The 18,567-nt window shown below is 37.4% G+C and overlaps 1 long non-coding RNA gene across 1 annotated transcript in view; it reads left to right on the top strand.

Annotated features, from left to right (window-relative positions):
* Positions 1-18,567, top strand: part of LOC134171076 (uncharacterized) — a 47,651-nt gene that overhangs the window by 5,131 nt on the left and 23,953 nt on the right. The gene's annotated exons all lie outside the window — the stretch shown is intronic.

Raw genomic sequence — 18,567 nt, 5'->3', positions numbered from 1 at the left:
GCTTGAAGCTTCTCAAAAAGTGGGACCAAAATAAGGCTTATAGTGGGAATTCAGCTACAAATGTGATAGTTGTAGAGGAACAGTTATCCAAATCTAATTTTATCAAATCATCTCTCAGTCATCACCATGGTATTTTGTTGCGCCTTGTCATATCTGAGTATGATAGCAATAAAACAATTTAATATTTCTTTATGGAGAGCCTCTTTCTCATAAATGCTGTAAACAATTTGCAGCTCTTTAAAGCAGGATTTTAGTTTGTCGCTGATAATAAAAGAATAAAGGATTTTGGTTTATTAAAAGTGCCAGTAGTACCACTTGTATTAATGTTGCCTTATACATCCCATTATTAGACTCTCTTTTGTTTTGCTTAAAACCATACAAAATGGGATTTGGGCTAAATTTCACCTGCTGAAGTCTATTTTGACCTGAATGGTTTTGTTTGTTGTAACTTCCAAAAAGTACCTCAGCCATTTTCACAAAGAGTTTAAGAAAAACATAGTGTTAACAAGTTAAAAAAGTCTTGTCTTTCAGAAGGACTAATAGTTTATCACTATTGCATCAGTCATGATGGATCTTTTTGCTGTAAGAGAGGTGATTACCAGTATATAGAAGACATTTTAAGCAATGTCAGAGTAGACAAGCTTAAGGGAATTTACTGCAAGTACCAAAATAAGATAAAGTAGGCCAGCTTGCTTGAAAAGTAGGCTCTGAGCATATGAAGAAAGAAAAGAGATTTAAAATACAAATTGTGGGAGAAGCCAATTTTCTGTGGTACTGTATAAAACGGGGAAGGGTAGGAGCAAAACAAAGCAATTTAGAGTTTTTGTATACTTAACAGTGTTATCAGCACAATTCGCTATTGTCAGAGGCATAACTTTTGATTTCTTTGTAGCATTTAGTTTGTTGCTACCTTTAAAGGAATTTAAATAACAAACTTATGAGGCTCCCAGTGATTTCTCTTAAACACCTTTGTAAAGGATTTCTTTAAAAAGTCTGTTGAGCCATGTTTGAATCAAGTGTTTGCAATATTTTTTTTATGAGTATAGTTTTTGCTCTGAGAAAATCTGATTGAATCTGACCAAATAGTAACACTTTAAAAACTGTAACTTGCACAATCTGAAGGACAGAGCAGAAAACCACCCCAGCATTCTTCTGTGATGAGGAATGGTCCTCCTTGTTGCAGACCTGATCCAGGCAGAGGAAAAGGATGTGGCTTTAGGAACACTTCCATTAAAAGACTCTGATCCTATTTTGCGTGTGAATAATGTATGTATCTATCGCATACCGCATTTCTTTTAAGTCAGGGAAGCATGCTTTATCTTGTGCAACCTCAATTCGTTCCCCTATAAATATTCATTGTGACGCAGTCTTCAACTTCAAACAAACAACTTCAGACTAAGCTGTTTGTTTTGGGGACTCTCTGCTCTTCATGTGAACAGCCAGCAGAGCTGTAAAAGAAATCCCAGCTAGCTATAGGGACTTCTAGAACCTTGTGAATATTTGGGAAAAAAAAAATCTTCTCTTTTAGAAGATATTTTTGTGTTATTGCTTTAATGCAAAAACTAAAGTAAAGCAAGACAACAAGAAACTGAAATGAACTAATGCATAAATGGAGATCATCATACGAATTTAACTTTAATTTCAATATTAAACAAATTAGTCTTTCCATTTCAACTGAGAATCAACCTAAACAATATATTGAATAATAGAATCATAGAAAAATCTTGTTTGGAAGGGAACTCTGGATATCACAGTTTGAATATGCGTTTTGGAGGCTAAGAGGGGAAACAATATAAGCATGAATAGACAATAAAATTTGGTCCATAAAATAATTCTTTTCTGCAGTGCATTTTTTTCTGTGAAAACTGATGGAATTGTTAAAATTGGAATATTCAATCCAAAAAGTAAATTAGAGTAAATCAGGATTTTCAGTTCCTTCCAAGACTAACCACTTAACAGGACTGAAATAGCTTTCACTAGGAAACCAGTGAAAATGGGAAATATTTAATCAATCCTTATTTTAGAAATCAAGAAGAAAGAGCAGGAAGGAATATTAGACGAAGAGCACCATTTATAAAAATATGTTGAAATGCTGTTTGTCTTAGGATAAAAGTATTTAAGTAGTTTTAAGATGAGATAAATGTTCATGGATCTTTATGGCTAGCAAAGTTAATTATGAATTCTTTTCACTGAGAAATCCACTCAGTGGTGGAAACCCTAGAGCAATATTTGTAAATATTGTAATAATTTCTTAGTCCTGAGTTTTCTAGATTCCCAGTAAGAATTTAATTGGCCTGTGCATTAACATGGAAGAAGCTTTCCCATTCCTTTTTTCCCTTGTCTTACCCTTTTTCATTTCTTGATTCACTACCAAGGAAATAAATTAGGAACCTGAATTCTCAGCAGCCTTTCCACACTTCTCAATATTGGCACAGCAGAGAAGTTTGAATACCTCAAGAAGCATGGCCTCTTCTGCATTTCTCATTGCTGAGGAGAGACTGTCCCTTTCAAGCAGCTTTATGCCAAACCCAAAATCTAGACTGATTCCTCTCCTCACAGAATGTAAACAGAGAGGATCATCTGCTTTTCTCATCTTCTGCTTTTCACTCCTTTTCAGCCTTCATTCGTGGCTTTGAATAGAAATACCAGGCAGCTTTCAAGAGTACAAATATGTTTAAAGTCAAAGTACTACTAAAAATAGGCTCTAACTAGTCATACTGGCTTGTTAATCCTGTGCGCATGTCTGGTTGTTCCTCAGGACAACGTACATTCCCCTGCATTGCTTAGTTGCAGGGATATGTATGACAACGATACTAGCATTAGGTTTCTACAGTTTCTCATGAGGTAGAACTTTTCAGCCTTACAGAAGATCTCCCAAAAATTAAATCCTGTAAGTGACAGATGTCAGTAGCTGCTTTCCAGCATGCTAGAACAAAGCCTTTCATCTTTCAAGTTCTTATTTTAAAGAGGTTATACCCAGGTGACACAATGGAGATATGGAAAGGTTTGGTAGTATTTTATTAAAGATTTTTATTAGATCATCATGCTTATTATTTAATACTTCTACAACACTAAAGTGGTGTAGAGTCTGTGAATATCACAGTTTCTCTTGAATAGGTGCCTGCTTATGGCTAAAGTTCATTAACACAAACTTATGTAGCTATTTGATAATTTTTATTTTTTATGTGCTAGTAGCAGAGCCACTGTGAAGATGTGAAAATGTGCACAGAACATTATTCTTAAGAATATTCAAAGGGTCTTTATATTTAGAAAAGATAATCAAATTACAAAAAAAAAACAATTACAGATAAGCAGCTTCAGAGAAGCATTTAAATCTCTATGGATAATAAGTATAATCAATATATAATTAAACCCATAATATTTCTACCCTTAAAGATGGCTTTTACACCTCAGTTTCATTCTGCCTTAACTTACAGTTACTAATTTCCATCTGATTTCCTGTAAGGTATCTTAAAATCAGTGTATTGACAAACAGAGCTTTCTGACTGTATAGCAACAGACTTCTGCTTTCTGTATATTAGTTTTCTTCCAGTGGCTGTTGTGAGCAACTTCAGGTCCAACTTGAGACAGATTTAATTGAGCATTATTTAGGTTGGTTCTTACAGCAGTACATTGCAAAAAGTTATACCTTTATGCAGGCCTTAATGAAAGCTTTAATGTTACAAATGTGGAATTCAGTCATTCTCCTAAAGGGACATGTGTTGGTTCTTAATGGAGAGTGCCTAAGTTTCAGTGTTGCTCTCTAGTCCTAAATTATGCAGATGATCAGGCTAGCAAGACCCTGAAACGAGGGTGGACAAAGAAGAAAAGGGGATGAAAGTACTTGGCTTGCATGGGCAGGAATTACAGTTCTGTTTCTCGCACTGGGGCTCGCAGTCCTACTGTGCTATCACAGACCATTTCTCATCTTTAATAGTGGTGAGTGGCAAAGCCAGCACTGGAAGGTGCCTTGGACATTTTTAATTGTAAACACTATAGCCAGAAAGGCAAAAAAAAGGAAAAAAAAAGAGATGTGCTAGAAACTCTGGGAGGTTGATTAGGCTATGATTAGTTTCTCCTGAAAATGCTTAACTTCCTGTGATGTTAGTGAAGGAACTGCATATAGCACTTCAAGTGGAATGTATTTACCCTGTCTGTATGACTTCTTTATTATTAATATTGGTTGAAAAAGTTTTGATTACTACTAACTTTGTGGAGTTTTTTGTTTTCTTTTTTCTTTAGGAAGAGTGGTAGCAAGGTAAAATCAAGCTGTTAAAAATACAATTAGGGAACAAAGGACCCACCATCTGCTGCCTGGGTTTTGTAGGCAGAGGTGGGTCCTAGGGCTTTTCTACACTTGCTGCCTCTAGGAACTCTATGAAGGTTCCCAGCTGCTTGAATATATAGCATTCTTTGGCCAGGGTTGTTTGACATTTTCTTATGAGATCTGAAGTTCAAACAAGTTTATAACTATTCATGGTGCCTGTAGTGCCATCATGCAGGGTCCAGAGGAAACCTTGGAACAGGGTCTTATATTTGTGATAGACTTCCTTTTGTAGCTGGAGACACTATGCACTCTTTGATTCCTGTAGGCAATAATTTTCATTGAAATTATGTCTGTCTCTTTTGGAACTGGAAACTACAGGCATCAAGAGTTTTGGAGTGATGATGTGGGAAAAGTGCTCTAATTTGCTCTCTCTCCTGCCTTCTGGGGAAAATAGCTGGCCATAGCCTCCAGAAGATATAGTCAGAGTTCTTTTCCTTTTTTTCCCCACCATTTTGGGAATCTGGCGATGCTTGTGGGAAGACAGCAGCTGATACTATTCCTACAAGAGATAAGAAGTTCTATGTCTGTGAGACTCAGTACCATGGGAAAATGCTTTTTCCTGTTCCTCAGACCTACTTTTTTTCTACTTCTTATTCAATATAGTTCCTTCAGGCTTCATTGAATTCTCCCTTTACTTGATCCTGCAAAAAAAACTATACTTTTAAAGAAGCAGGGATAACATGCAGGTTATTAGTACAGAGAAACTTCCTGTCAAAAAGTCTTATTCTTAGAGATTATTCTTTGTCTGAGGCAATGAATCCCTTTTCTTCAAAACCACCATGCTATCCTTGTCTTTCTCTCTTATTTCTTTTGATGCATAAAAAAAATACAGACTGAAAGTGCCATCTGTGAGATATTTTCAAAAACCTCTACAGAATGTCCCTTCAAGTTCACGCTTTTCTCTAATTTTGATCACTTATGTTGTGCTGCACAACATAAATATACAGCCTCTTCCAGAATGATGCCCATGTAAACCATATAAATATAATGCCATGTTGTACTTTTTAATTGTGCTAGTTAGAATTTAGTCTATTTAGATGAATTAATGGGTTGCTTAATTTCCCAGCAAGCACCTCCTCTTGACAAGTGCATTTACAAGGTAACTCTTGCGATAATGGGAAATTCTGCGCAGGATGTATCTGAAACACCACTGTGATTTAAGTAAAGGCAAAGCAGTTTCTTTGGATCTGTCATGATATCTGTACAATAAGGGGGAAGAAGGTCAGTTCATCCACAGTCCACTGTCACTCTGAAGTGACTGTGTATTGTCAGAAGTCTAGTATATGTTAATCCTAGTCATATGTCTGTGCAAAGTAGCATTGTGGTACTGTATCCTTCCCTGCATGTTTATATGAAATGCAGCAAATAGTCTATGAAGGAAGTTCACAACAAAATGTGAATATTTCTCAAGTTCATGACTAAAACCATCATTCCACTTGAGAACTTAATGGTTTGTACTGGGTTTAGACAAGCATGGGCATGGGAATAATATTAACTGCCTGTTTGTTAAATGTCATTCTTGAGCAAGCCCAAGTGAACTTTAGCATTTCCAGAGTAGGAGCTGAATTGATGGGCTGGGTTAAATACAGTAATAAGGAGGCAGCTGAACCTGGAAAACTGATGAAGGGTTGGTCTGGACCATAAAATAAAGAAGGGGCATTTGGTGCTGGCTTTCCTTTCACGGAGGCTAGCTAATGATGTTGAAGTTACATGAAAAGCAGGGCCCAGTGTCAGGCAGAGCCAGTCACTATTGGCTGAACTTGCAGGAAAGCTGACAGTGGTAAGTGGATGTGCAATTGTTACTAATTATTTATGTCAAGCACTTTTTTTTGTAAACCTTTGTGAACTGCGCCGTTTACTTTGTATTCAAAGGCTTCTGCAAGGAAAATGCTGTCTCTGCTTAAGCTCTGTGGGTCAGTTGGTATTGGTGACATAATACTGGATGGTACTTCTGGGGGAACCTTAGGCAGGCAGCAGAATGGGGAGCACACTAAGTACAGAGAAAGCTTGTGAGAGGTGGGAGAACTGTCTGAACACTCACTCCCCACCCCCATCCCCTTAGAAACAATATGTAATTTTGTGGATGGAGCCTCTGATAAATGAAACTCCACCATCAACAGCTACTAAGATAGAGGGCATAAGGCTGTTGCTTCTGCTCTCCTTGTAGCTCAGGGTATTTTTGTTGCAGAGAACAAGGCTGCCATAGGGAGCTGTAACACGTTATTTCCCTGTTCCTGTGTCAGTGAGGTGACTTCTTGGCCTCTGATCACTGCTCAGGACCAAATCTTTTCATTGTGCAATCATACCATGGGGGTATGTGGACCAAGCCAGAGGCAGAAGTCTCCAGGGTGCCAATTGCTGCTGGAGTGATTAGAAACCTCTGCTTTGGAGTGGAGCCATAACACCAGTGGGATTGCTTTTGGCCATCTCTGTACTTGGGTAAGAGACACAAAATTTGTTGTAAGTTCTCTGGGCTGTCTTCGATCAGCTTCAGAGAAAATATTTATAGCTCATAACTTATACAAGGTGTCTGGGGACAATTTCAGCTAACATTGGGAAACCTATTAAAAACGAATGTTGTGTACAGTGTGTTTGTAGTAAAAATGTCTGTGTATGGCACCTATGGACACTGTGAGGATTTTGGGCCCAATTCTCAATTATTCCTATTGTACATTTAGCATACAGCAAAATGAAAACATGAATAGCACTCTCTTTTGCCTTTTTTGGTTGTATCTGGCAAACTTGTTTTGGCTATTTAGACATTATCAGGATACAGTACCATGACATTTGCAATGACATTAAAGAATGAACAGTTCTGAAATATGTAACTTAAAACAAAGCTCCTATTAATAAAGAAGTTCCTTTAATAAAGAAGTAATATTAATATTTATTTCCTTAAATTATTAATAATATAATTATGCATGCAGATATATGACACAATATGATTATTAATTACAGCTATCATTGCTTCTGATGTTTAATATATTAACGCTTATTAACTGATCTAATAATGATTTAAATACTATAAAAAATCGAATCTTTTATCCAGCTTGATGCCACATTTTATTTCTTGTTGTTGTTGTGGTGTGCAAGACACAACCATTAATCCAGGATTTGATTTCCTCAAACAGATATGCAAGAATAACTAATGCATGCTAACATACCCTGCAAAAGAGAGCAGAGTAGGATAGCTGCAGGTTTTCAAACCTTGTGCATGCTAAAAGATGATACCAGAAAATGTGTTTATTTTTATTTTAGAGAGGAAGTTAAAAAAATTACTTTCTGTTACATTTTGGAGCTTTGCCTGTCTCAGCGTTGATTGTGTGGCAGGCACCCTGCAGCAGCAGCAAGGCTCTAAAGTAGGGGGCACAATCCTACATGGAAAAGAGTTGCTGGAATTCTGCTGGGGCTTCTTTTTGTCCTGCTCACTTCTCTCCCTGCAGCGCAGAATGTGAGTTTTGTGTCAAAGAGGAAAAAAACACCACCAGATTTTGGATGTGCTGTTTGGGTGGCTGTGATACCTGGGCTCTGTACTCTGCTCCAGCCGTCATACAGGTGATGCAGTGCTGTTCAGGCCATTTCTCTATCCAGCATTGATTATTTCATCTTTCTTGAACTGTCAAATACTGGTGCAGGCGTGTCCACCTCAGCTCTTGAGGTTATATGATGCACCACTTAGTGTTGTCAGGACAAAACCTAGGGATTGTATAATGACATAGTATGCCATGTAAGAGCATCTTATCTTAATAGTCACTTTGTTACTGCAATGAAAGAACAGGGTTAAGTGCAGACCTTATTGCCCCAGTTGCTCCTTAACTGGTGGAAAGAATCAATTTCCATTTGTCACATCCATTTATTCTTTGCAAAACTTTGATTATATCATGTGCAGCATTTTGATCTGTTTGTTTTAAAATTATGTATTTTACTTTGTGCTTTGTAGCTTCAGCAATATGGTTATTTACAAGTAACATAACTGATACTCTGACCTACGCCCAGGTCTAAGAATAGAATTTACAAAGCCTTGTGCTTTGTTAACTCAGTGCTCTACAGTGCTGCCGTAGTGGATGTTCCTCTTCAGTACGTTGCCATTCTGTCACTCTGGTATGGTATGCTAAAAAAATAGCAGTTATCCTGAATTATCATATGTAAGTGAGACCCAGCAAAGAAGGTAGTCAGCCTGGTTGACTACAGGATCTACTAGATACATATGCAAAATTTAGAATCCACATTTAAAATTAGGTGATTAGGTGGGTTTTGTTTGGTGTTTTGGTTATGGATTAGCCAGTTTAGCTTGAGTTTGCTTTCATGCTCACATAATTCTGACATCAGTTTCATGATGACAGTTCTCTGCACATGCTAGTTATAAGGCTGTGAGTGTTTTTCAGTAATCCCATGCAGTTTCAAAGTAGTCTCTGACTTCCAGTTCCACCATCTGCCTTTAGAGACTTCAACAACATGATGGAGGATGTAAGCAGCAAACAAGTGGGAAGCTAAGCAGGAAGAATATTCAGAAAGTGGCCTGGAAGCAGCTATTATTAAAGAACAAGCGGGGAGAAGTAGTTATTTAAATATATTGTGCATAGTGGTATGACTCAGGCAACAGGATTAAACTGTACACTTCTCCTGGTTTTGGCTGGGCTAGAGTTAATTAATTAACACTCAAAGTCATTGTGTACTTACTTGCTGGAGCAACTTCATCCATCCAAATTGCCAGTATTAATATGCTGTGAATGTTACATGTCTTTGAGGGTGCTCAAATGTAAACAAAGAAGAGAAAGAAAGTATCAGCACATCTGTAGTGAAAGCACATTCAACCCTTGCCCTATGAGGATTTAGGAAAAGTATTTGTTATTGTTCTTTAGATGAGTTACTAGATTTTTTAAGTATGAAAGTCACCACAAGTCAATTTTACATTATATTTTGAATGCATATGCTAATACCCCATTTTTTAGAGGTTCTCTCAATAGTCACATTTCCCCCATGCATAATGAATATAAAGTGGCATCTAATTCTGTATCTGGATTTGGGCTGATACTCCAGGTGTAAAACATTTTGATCCTAGTTTTCCTGCTTACACAGTTGAAAATATATCAGTAAGTAGACCAACTGAACTTATTCATGATACAAAAGGCTTAAACCAATTGAGATCAGAAATGGAGAAACCTACTGTTGCTAGCTAAACAGCAATTAAAACCCACACAGGTAGGATGATCAAGTTTTAATAAGAATAACCCAACAATATTCAGTTGATGACTACATCAACAACTTCTTAGAATGCTGCCAATGATTTTCTTTGGTTCATTGAATTTTCTGTCTTGTAACTTGCCTTAGCAGTCTAGTTAATCTGCAGGAACCTTAGGTTTTTTCTTTTCTATTCCTAGTGTTAAAAGTGATAGGGTCCCTTTCTTAAGAAGTTTGCAGGCAGGTTTTCTAGCATCTATAGAGAGAAATGAAAAAAAAAAATGGTCAGGAAGCTTGACATTTAATAGCTATTTCATTATTATTAATAATATAACTATTAATTTTATTATTAGACTCCACCAAATTTCATTCTTTTTTTTTTTTTAATTTAAAAGTATTTATAGACTTTTTTTTAATGGAATAACACTTTTTTTTTTTTTATGTGGTGCACCAAAAGATGCAAGAAATCAAGGTTTCTCTTGTAATTGGTAGCAAAATTTAAGCTGCCATTACCCAGTATTAAAATATTGCTTCCAAAATGCCAGTCCTTTCTGTTACTACTGTAAAATCTAAAAAAGCTGCATGAGTGTTTTTCTGTTCATGTACAAATAACACCTTCATGGATTCCCATTGTTGTTTCTCCAACATCTTTACATAGGTCATTTACTAGTGGACCTTAGAGAAAGAACGTAGGGAGAGAAACCGTTTTCTGTGCAATTGTTCTCTGAGGACAGAGAATATCTTTCTTTTATCTGGAAAGGGAGTAAACCTTTATAAGAAGGAAATTTTGTTTTAAAGTTACTGAGTGGGAAATTAACATCATTAAACCAGCTTTATTGGTGCACAGAAATAAGTTTTATGATGTAATTGTAATTTAAAAAATGGAAATACAGCCTTGCAATTCAGCTATCAGAATTTTTAGTCTGATGATATTCTGAATGCATGACAAGTACTACAAAATAACTGCTCCAAGTGTTTGTTAGCAATGGGGTAAGGCAGAAAGGTGGTTTTATTCACCTTACCGTGTTGGTAAGCCAAAAGCCCCAGAAACTTGTGAACTAGAAAGTTATGTCTTGGCTGCTTTATAGCAGAAGGGGGCAATGTTCGCCTTAGAAAGAGAATTTTTCCCTGGCCTGTCAGTCTAACTAACTGACATACCTAATGCTAGAAGCAACACTGAATTCACAGAGGGCAAAGAATTGCTGTTTCATAGAGCTTCTTCTGTCAGATGGTTTATAATGGATTTTTGATCCTGATTCCAGCCCAAAGAAAGTTCTTATTTTCTATACAAATGTCATAGCTATTATAAACTTTGCAATAATATTAGAAATATGAAGTGGTCTGGGAAGAGATTTTTGAGCTTTAGAGCAGCTATTGGGTCACACCTTTAATGTGTTATAATTTATAGTTTCCATTTCAATCCAGGATTCAATGCAACATGAAACTTTCCTCCCTAAATTACTAATGTTCCTGCTGAGAAACAAAAAAAGAATCTTCATTTTCCCCCTTTTTTTTCCACACTGTTATGCATGTATAACAGATGTTTGGACCAACTCACTATAACCATTTAACATAACCCCCCCTATATTTGACCATATTCAAAAACTGCCATGCCAGTTCTCAAGAAACATGTGGTTTCCATGATTTGGATGGACTCAAATCAATGTAATGCTACCCAGGTGATAGAAAATAGCCAAGAAAATAAAAATGTAAAAATAAATAAAAACTAATCACATGTAAATTAATAAACAAAAAGAACAAAATTAAGTAGCAAGGGAAAGAATAGTGTTTGTTACACTTGTTTTGCACTACAAAAATTCTGAACAAGAGGCAGGGCTAGCCAAAACCTACTGAAAGCAATAGACAAAACAATTTTTCCCCTTGCTTATTACTTAATGCATGCTAAACTGAGGATGCAATGCTGAAGAGGTGCACATCGTTAAAACAAAGCTTTAATGATGAGTACAAATAAGTTTTATGATGTAATTGTTAAAATGGAAGTATAGCCTTGTACTTCAGCTATCAGAATTTTTAGTCTGACAGTATGCTGAATAATGTGTAAAACATTCACTGCTGTGAAAATAATGACTGCTGTAGATGAACAGTTAATGGAGTAATTTTCTACAATGAAAGTATGATATCCATCACATGTAATGAAAAAGATTTCTTCAATTGTCTAATTTCTGGATTAATTTGACATATTCATATGTACTTTCTGAAAACAGAGAAAGATGGATAGACATTGTTGTATCACTGGGACCATTCAGTACTGTTTTAAAATCAAATTCTTTGTTCTTCTTAAGGTTTCATTGAGTAAATCTTATTTATTAAATGGTTTGAAAACCTTAACAGCCTCTTGGCCAGTTTTGCAGCTGCCTGCTCCGTGCCAGTGACTCACACAGAGCAAAGAAAAGGAAGAGGAGGGAGTAGTCTTGCCTTCCTCTTGCTCTTGGCATTAGCCCAACATAAAAGCTGCTAGGAAATGATTCTCTTGAGAGAGGAGATGATACAAAAATTCAGTGAGACAGTGCATGAGTATGAGGAATCCAAAGGGAGCTAATTCCAAGAGGAACCCTGAGTGGCATGTAGAGGAGGTGAAGGAAGTTGCTACTTCACCTGCAGAGGAAAAGAAGCCTGGGAAGAGGAAGGGCAAAAGGGCTGGTGTTTGGAGGGACCGGTAGGGCAGCAAGAAAAAAAGAAAAGAATAAGCAGAATCATGGGAAATGTAAGACTGAGCTTATGTGACTGAGGTTTTTTTCTATTGTTAAGCTGCAATGTTTACAGTGGGATCTGGAAGTTCTCTCAATGTTATATCCTATTGAGATCCTCATGTGGTATAATGTCATGAGGATGGGGAATGAACCATCTGTGGTTTTTGTCATTTATTGTGAGCAGAAAACCTGAACGTTAGCCTGATATATTTTGAAGCTTCTGTTTTATGATATTACCAGAAAAAGAACCTGGAACATACCACGTTGAAGACACAGTGATCCTCTTCCCTGGAAAACCAGGATGTCTTTTTCCCTTTTTTTTCCCAGTCATCGAGGTTGCTGCTTGCTCCTTTCCCTTAGAGGAAGGGCTGCCACCTCAGCCCCTTGGAACTGCCGGGAAGGTGATTCCTGTGGTCAGTGGCTCTCTTCCCTTTGAGTCTGTCACAGCTCTGCACTGAGCAGCACTCTGCCATGGGAGGTGCTGAAGATGTATTGAAACCAAGGTCTCACAACTTCTGATGAGCAATTCCATGGCTCTTTGCATGGCACTGGATGTTAACTCTGTTAGCTAGCCAAATATGTATTTGAATTATTATACTCTGTCTTCTACAGAACATGTTCTAGGTAGCTTGAATTGAAAAATATTTTTCTGTTTGGTTTTATTAAATTGTGGTTTCTAAAGCAGCCTAGTAAAAATGATTGTAAAAAATGTGTTCTAGCTTAGTTCCATTCACATTTCAGTGATGGATAAGTGACCAGTCTCAGCTCTCTTTTATACCATTATTGAAATGCTTTTGAGGAAATTGTGTTTAATTCTAGTTTTCCTTATGCTCCTCAAATGTGTCATATCAGAAATTCCTAAATTGTAGTTTATGGGCAATATGGAATTGGTCAAAATCAAAACTAGAAAAAAGAATTAACATTAAAAATGTGTTCAAATACATAATAGTAAAAAAACTTGGGAATATGTCAATATATGTGTTGCAAAATTACTGTACCACAACCTATAAGGGAATCCAGTAGCAATTTTGTTAAAGCAGAGGCTTCAGGACTCTTTTACAACAGCATTCTCAAGGTGTCTTGCACTTTTCATACAAAAAATGCATCTTGGATTTAAAACAATTATATTTTAACATGACCACTAATATGTCTCAGGATATGCCTGAAATAAGTTATAGTAATTTCTGGAAACAAAATACCACCGACACCATAAGCCTCTCAGGGTTTTCTAGTTTTAAAACAATTTGCAAATAGCCTCCACATGTTGTGAGATAACATTTTAAAAAGATGTGTGTAATAGAGAAAGCTTAAGTCTTCCCTGTCTTTTGATAGTGTATTTAAGATTGAGGGCAAGGCTTATAACATTAATCTGCAGACTATTTGTACTGCTTATCTGTTGGGGTATCTCTTAGCGAGCTGGCTAGTTTTCTTAGGGGACAGGCCTCCAGCACATCTGCACTTTGTTCAGGCTAGATTATTTGCAGTCTGGATGGGCTCTGCTTTCCATGCCTGGGGAGCTGTTTTCTTGTGCAGCTTTGTGCTATCTGACAGCTCTACAAGATTGACCTCAGACAAGTGATCTGATCCAGCACCATTTCTTGAAGGGCCATATCGTTGTCTTCGGGAAGGGAAAACAGACACTCTGTGAGCAGATTGAACCAGGCTGGCTACAGGGCAAGTAAGAACTTGGAAGCAGGGTTTGGGGAATGCTCTATTTTAGGTCCCTCCTGGCAGCTACTGTAGCAAGTACAGTATGGTGGAGTCAGGGAAGTTATAATGCAGCTTTCACAAAAAGTAGGATTTTTGCCCACACTTTGAAGATTTTTCCCACTGCACTATAGAAGCCTCTTGAGAAGTAACGCATTTAATCCTGTTTTCTATTTCCACTTGTCACTCTCTTAAACAGTGAAAAACGTACAGCATTTGCTTGTTGATGCAGTGGTGGTCTGACTTTCAAATAAATAAACAGTTACATTGAGCTCAGAAGGCATTGTCTAGTCCAGGTTTTTACATGCTACAGCTTCTGGGAATTTAGTCATAGTTGTTTTTGTAATCTTCCCAAAAAAATGACTAGACCGCTTCCTCAGTCTCTTATACTTGAACTTCTAGAAGCTGGGTGAGCCTCAGAAAGTCTAATAAAAAATCACTTAATGCTGCCTTTTAAAAATGTAATTTTAGCCATTGTATGGTCTACACCTGCACATATCTGCTAATGAACTCCTGAACTACATCTTGGCAGTATCTGCATGCTCTCTTCTAGAAGGACTGGCTTCCTCAACTGAAAGTAATTAGTAAAATAGTAAAGCTGAAATTTTACTTTCAACAAAATATTATTTTTGCTTAAAACATGCACGGAACAAAATTGCATCATGGTCTTAATGCTTAACAAAGAACAAAAAGAAGAAAGATATTTAGTTAAGAATTTTAAGAAATCAGTTTAAATGAGAAATCTAAGTACTTGGCATGATTTTTCAAAAACATGGGACAGTAATAAAAATATTTTCTAAATTTAGGCCATTAGTTTTCATATTCAAATACAGGAATTCCCTTTAGCAGGAGGATTTAAAGCTGGATTTTAGGTCTGCTATGCCTATCTGTAAGGGACTGTTCTTTTATTCTGTGCCAGAATACAAATAGCAACAGATTTGAGGCTTCAGTTGCTGGTCAGCAGAGTCTCCCTGCTCACTAGGGCATAAAACTAGTCATATAACTTCTGGTAGCTGTCATGCTGTGGCAAAAAGAGGTAGAGTTGATAGGTGCTGTAATAGAAAGTACACTAGCAGGTATGTGGCATTTGTAGGTGGGCGAGTGTGTATTGAATTGGGTTAGCCACGGCATGTTTTGAACCACAGCAGCACCAGTTTTGGAGGCAGCAGTCCTCCCTCCTCACTGCAGTCCCTGAGCAGCAGCCTGAGGCATGCCAGTCCCTGTAAGTTGCAGGCAGGAGTCACACAGGACAGGATAGGTAACACCTGGTGCCTCTGCTCTCGTTTGAAACCGAATAAATGCTGGGCATGTAACTGCTTTATATGCTTTTGGCACCTTAATTTCTAAGCACAGGTATCCTATTCTTATGAATTTGTCTTCAAAACCCTGTAAGCCTTGTATTTTTCTTACTCTGTATCTTCATCTGTGTAATACTCTGAGTTTTTATTAAAAACAAAGGCCTTCCATTTGAGGAACATTAATTAGTCCTTATCTTCTTTTTGCCCTCTGTCAATGCATTATGCTATACACTTACTCTTATGTTACACTATTAGGAGAGAGTGTATTATCACCCAAAGCTTCTCCTCATTTCCCAGCCTGTTGAAAGCAACATTTGCTAAGCAAGAGTTTGTGGGCAGCAGCATCGCAACTGTGGGTTAAAGGGCTAAGAAACAAGCTTTATATTATTTCTTTTTAGCTCTTTGTACATGCACAGCACAGGTGGCCTGCAGATGTGTAGTAAATCTGATCCTCCAGCGACATATTAGGTGTAGCGTTCGTGCTCAGGCGGCATGTGTACAGTAAGTCCCGTGCTTCCGAGAGAGTGTGCGGTGTGCAGTTATGTTGTAACTCTGAAGTTTCCTGAACAAATTGTGTTTACCAAGTCTGTGCAATATGACCCCAGGCATGCAAGAATGTATGGTAACAGGTAGGAGCTACTGAGGTTACCTACAGATCTGATTAGGCTATGGTATATGTGGAAGTCCTTGACAAATGCAGAAAACATTAAGAATCTCCTAGGTAAAATTGATGATGTTCCACCCAAGAAAATAATCAAAGAAAATCCCTTGCAGAGACTACACCAAGAGTTGTCATGCGTATCTTAGTACTCTCTCTTTCATGCTCAAAATGTTTTGCAATTAGCAAAACCTAAGCTATCATGCACTGGCTAAAAGAAACCCACCCTAGTTATTAATTTTGGAATAAGAGAAGAAAAAGAACATGAACTTCTTGTCATATCACATGTGCTTTTGGAAGGAGTTTTGCTACAGTTGTCATAGATGTAGGATGTGAGATGGAGTAGAACATAAGTCTACACAACAAATGGCTGAAACATTGCATTTATGTGTGTGTATGCATTAATGAGGATGTAAAATAACCTTGAAGATGGTAACATGCAACAGGAAGAGGGGATATGCTGAAGATCTTATTTTTTTTTTCTGATGGATTTTTACCTTCAGTTTTGCTTGTCTTTTGGGGAGCTCTGAATCTCTGTAAAGCTGTCATGGGTTTGCATGTACTTAATTCTAAACAAAGCTCCTTCCCAGCAGCTGAGGGAAGGAAGAAGGTTCTTTCCTTCAAATTCCATTTTAGGATGTATTTCTTCCATCAGTACTCTTTATCTGTTTTAGCACTTCCTTCCTCAGCTGCAGCTGTCTTGAAATAAGCTTTGAATTAGCTCATGATTTGAGAAGTACCAAAGGAGTCCCTTTGTTTTCTACCAGGGCATGTGTGAATCTGTATGCTGGTGGTCTTTTAATCAGAGACTTAGAAGGATGTTCCACAGGCAGATTTAGAACTTGACTCCCTCTTTCATTGTCACTAACTGATATCTCCTATGTGGTATGTATAGATGGTGATTATTTGGCATTTATATTGCAGTTGTACGAAGTGTCCTTGACCAGATCAAGGCTTTCTAGTGTAGTACAAAGAGACAATGTAAGATAATTATGTTCCCAAAAAGCGTGTCTGTGCACTAAAATAAAGATTGTTTCTGAGGAAGCATGGCAACCCTTTATTTTAGCAAACTGACTTAGCTGGAATCTTGGAGCCTGAATGTGTGTTACGCATGCTTAATGAATAACGGACTGCAGCTCTGTTGTGTGAGCATTTCTTCTCTCTCTATACCCAGTGGGACAGTGTTTTGTAGTGCTGTGCTGAAATAGTTTCAAACACATCATGGTCACTGGTCTACTTTCCAGCCTTTTGGAGCTTATTATCCTTAAATGCAGTGCTATGAGCAGAGAAGTGGGCTTGGAAGTGCTAAAGCACGCAGTGCCAATTGAAATTTGCCAGCACGATACAGGAGGATGACAAACTGGCTCAGCAAATGTGAATGCTCTGCTTCCATGTCAAAAGCCAGTATGCACTAGACAAAAAACCATTAAGTTGGTTAGGAAATATTGTCAAACTTAATAGTTTCTGGGTTTGTTTTAACCCTGATTGCTTTAACACTGGCCATGGAATCTTTTGCAGTCTACTGAGGTTGTCTCAAACTAGTTGAAGAGGAAGTTTTAACCACATTGCTTTAATTTCTTTTACTTTGTCTCTTTTAAGGCTAACATTTGCAAATGTGCTTTGGAATCTTCACACATACACTTGGGAGATCACATTTCCTAGGAAAATCTTTAGGGTCAAATGAATTTTCCAAATGGGGATTCTATCCCCTAGAACTGTCCCAAGAAATAAGAACTATGAAGCTAAAGAGAGTGTGTACGTTTGAAATAATAACTTTCTCACTTAAGTAGTGAACAAGTGCTACTTGCTGACGGTGTCTTGCATGTTGAACATGTTATGCTGTGTTTGTCCTGAATTCTGTTAAATTAAATCAGTTTGAGCAGTTTCTGGTACAGAAAGGGTTGGTTTCAAGCTGCCTTAAAGTTAGTGATAAAGTTTGCTATAAAAGTCATGAGAGAGTCTTAGCTGTAGTGACAAAGACAGTATGTCTGGAAATGGTGTGTGAGAAAAAAATGATGTGTGAGATTTTTGGAAGGCAGCCTTCAGTCGCTTGTTCATAGCTTTCTCTTACACCCTGACATAGGAGTGGCACAATGTGCTTCCAAGTTCAGTATTGTCGTAATTGGTAAAATGACAATAATTTGTGCTCTTTTCCAGCCATAAAAGCGGATACACTGATAAAGAAGGAAATGGCCTCTGTACAAGGAAGTACTTTTGTCTCTGTTTAGCTTTCCTGAATTTTGATGTGATGTCCTGAGAATGGTGAGACAGACAGAAAAGGCAGGAAGACAGAAAGGCAGAATGTCCTCCAGTTTCAGTCCCTAGACCCTTGCAGTGCTGACTATGTATCAAATAGATGCTTCTATATTCCAGACAACATCTATCTACTTGCCTGGGCTCTTTGCAGGCAAGAGAGGGGAGTAATAGTTTTGAGGGGGAAATCATCTTACACAAACATTCAAACTGACCAGATAAATCTTGTTCTGTAGTTTCTTACTTCTTTTCATTGATGATGAAACTAGACAACTAGCTGAGAAGGAAACATTTATAGTACAGAGGTTTAAAATTAGGTGCAATGAAATCTCATTCTAGGAACTGCAATAGGATTATAGGAATTAATATGCTAACGCTGACATTTCCTAGTAAACATATAAGCATTATCAGGGCAGGGACTGAAAGGTTATA

The sequence above is a fragment of the Pezoporus occidentalis genome, unplaced genomic scaffold (assembly GCF_034315485.1).
Source record: "Pezoporus occidentalis ecotype Australia unplaced genomic scaffold, CSIRO_AGI_Poc_V1 ctg4, whole genome shotgun sequence".
NCBI lineage: Eukaryota > Metazoa > Chordata > Aves > Psittaciformes > Psittacidae > Pezoporus > Pezoporus occidentalis.
The sequence above is the reverse complement of the archived record's forward strand: the minus strand, read 5'-3'. Positions and strand labels throughout refer to the sequence as shown.